Here is a 3,094-nt window from a genome sequence, read left to right as displayed (position 1 = left end):
GTTTTTGCTACTAACACTGAGATGTTGGTGCTTGCTTCTCTAATCTGTATGTATCTGATTATTACTAGTTATAATCGGTTGCACTTGGATCCTTGGCACCTGTGTATGTCTATAATGTCATTGGGTAGATTTCAGTGGTAATGCTTATCACCTCTACTAATTAACATGACATAAATTTCCATGCTTCTTCCTCAAATATAATACATTTTTAAAAATTTGTTGATTTTTTTCGTGTGTGTATCACACAGGACATCCCAAACCACCTTATTCAACTATACACCCACTTCCCAGATGTCACCCTCCCATAGCCTCCCTCCCCCCACTAGAGCCCTTATACTCTGTTATCCCTGCTATTGTCCACTATGTTACTGGCACCCCAGCCATTCCACACTACTTATCCATCTGGTGACTCTAGTCAGCTTATCTAGAGGACTTTGTTTTAGGAAGGTCAGCTGTTCCTCATCTAGCAGCAATCAATTATCAATATTCCTTTAGATAAGATTGGGGTTTGCTGTTCAGTTTCCAAGTTCTATGCTGTGTTACTATCTCGGAGTCCCTTGGGCCACCCTGGCCAACAACTCAAAAGAAGGTATCTCCTATCTGGCATTGTTGCTTGTTATGTAGCCTAGCCTTTAGCTATATACATGGACTCTCAAAAAATTATATTGGATCCTTTAATCTTTGGTTATACTTTCCTTTTGCGTGTTTAAGGCCATACAGTTGGCCCAAATAAACCATTTTATTTTTACTCAAGGCCATTTGAGGATCTGTTCCTCAGGGGTCACATGGGCTTGGGAGGAGACTCTGGTTCCTTTCTTTTACCAGTTCCATCTATGTGACGATAAGTCAAAGGTCCTGCTCGACCATGGTTGGCTTCGCTTGGACACTGGTTCAAGTCCATCTTGTGGGGTCTCCTCGGCCTCCTTGATCAAGGGGACAGGTGACCCACCACAATTACAGGACATTTTGAGAGATGCTCATAGTGCCCTGGAACTAGTCGATCTAGGAGGGCAAGGAGCAAAAATGTTCTTTATGTCCCTCTGACAAAATTAGTGTAGGCCTCAAATTATGTCTGTTAAACATCCAAGAAGGTTAGTTCCACCAGTCTGGTACTTGTAATTACCATATACCATGTAGATAAATCTTGGGCAGAGCCAGTTGTTCTCAGATAAATCTTGCCTAGCCATATACTTATTGATCTGGTATGTATAATTTGTTAGTAGGTTGTTGGACTAATATGGTTCCCTCTGGTTTTAAAACTAGCTAGGCATTATTTATCTCTCTCATTGTGTAACCCCTCCATCATGGTTTTCCGAATTAAGGTGCCCCCAATTTTCCCCTTTCTCCCTTAATAATACCCTTCTCCCATGGTCCCACCTCTCTTGAGCTCTTTCTTTCCCTTTATCCCCCAGGTTCCTTGTATAACCTTCCTTTCCCACCTCCCCTTAAAATAACCCCATTATTATCCATATCTCCCTTGTTAACACCTGTTTTCTACTCTTTTTCAGATTCTTTCTCTTCCTTTACTTCCCTGGTTCCTCTTCATTATCTTGGTTCCTGTAGTTATGTCTGGATACATATTCACTTATAAGGATATGGTGGTAGGATCCACATATGAGGGAGAACATACACCATTTTGTTTTCTGAGTCTGTGTTATTTCACTTAGTATAAAAGTTTCTAGTTCCATCAAATTACCTGCAAATTTCATGTTTTCATCTTTCCTTACTGCTGAGTAAAATTCCATCATATAAATGAACCACATTTTCATTATCCACTCATCAGTTGAGGGACACTTAGATTACTTCCATCTCTTAGCTATTGTGAAAGGAGCAGCAACAAACATAGATGTATAAGTGTCTCTGCAATAGGATGAGTTCTTTGGGTATATGCCAAGAAGCTTAAAATCTGGTATAGTAACCCCCCTACATTGCTCTTAGTGCTCAGGGTTGCTTGTTAAAGAGGAGTGGAGATAGTGGACAGTCTTGTCTGGTTCCTGAATTCAATGGGAATGCTTCCAGTTTTTCTCCATTTAGAATGATGTTGGCTTTGTGTTTGTTATATATGGCTTTAATTGTGTTTAGATATGTTCCCTCAATTCCAGTTCCCTCTAGGATGTTGAACATAAATGCATGTTGAATTTTGTCAAAGGCCTTCTCTACATCTATTGAGATGACCGTGTGGTTCTTGTCTTTGAGCCCATTTTTATGATTTATGATGCTTATTGACTTACATATATTGAACCATCCCTGCATATCTGGAATAAAGCCAACTTGATCATGTGGATGATCTTTTTGATGTGTGTCTGTATGTGGTTTGCAAGTATTCTGTTGAGATTTAATGCATCTATGTTAATTAAGGATATGGGTCTATAGTTTTCTTTTTTGGTTGTATCTTTACCTGGCTTTGGTATTAGAGTGATGCTGGCTTCATAGAAGGAATTTGGAAGCTCTCCCTCCTTGTGTATCTTTTTGAAAAACAAGTAGTATTGGATGTATTTCCTCTTTAAATGTCTGGTAGAATTCTGTTGTAAATACATCTGGTCCTGGGCTTTTTTTAGTTGGGATGTTTTTTTATTACTGTTTCAATTTCTTTTTGTGTTATAGCTGATAATCACTTCTGGGTTTAGCTTTGGTGGTTCCCATGCTTTTAGGTGCCCGTCCATTTCTTTTAGGTTTTCAAATTTAGTAGCATATAGATTTTTAAAGTTCTGGATCTCTTTGGTGTCTGTTGTGATGTTTCCCCTTTCATCTCTGATTTTGTTGATTTGGAGGTGCTCTTTCTTTGGGTTAACTGAGCTAGTGGTTTATCAATCTTGTTTATCTTATCAAAGAACCAGCTCTTGGATTCATTGATTCTTTTATTATTTTTTTGTTTCTATTTCCTTAATTTCTGCTCTGATTTTTGTTATTTCTTCTTGTCTGCTGGGCTTGGGTTTCATTTGCTGTTGCTTTTCAAGTGTCTTGAGTTGCAGTGTTAAGTCATTTATTTGTAACCTTTCTGATTTTTTAATCTAGGCACTTTGAACTATAAGCTTCCCTCTAAGGGCTGCTTTCAGTGTGTCCCAGAGGTTTTGTTGTGTTGTATTGTCCTTTT

This window comes from Nannospalax galili, unplaced genomic scaffold, assembly GCF_000622305.1.
Source record: "Nannospalax galili isolate Female #2095 unplaced genomic scaffold, S.galili_v1.0 scaffold3215, whole genome shotgun sequence".
Lineage (NCBI taxonomy): Eukaryota > Metazoa > Chordata > Mammalia > Rodentia > Spalacidae > Nannospalax > Nannospalax galili.
The sequence above is the reverse complement of the archived record's forward strand: the minus strand, read 5'-3'. Positions refer to the sequence as shown.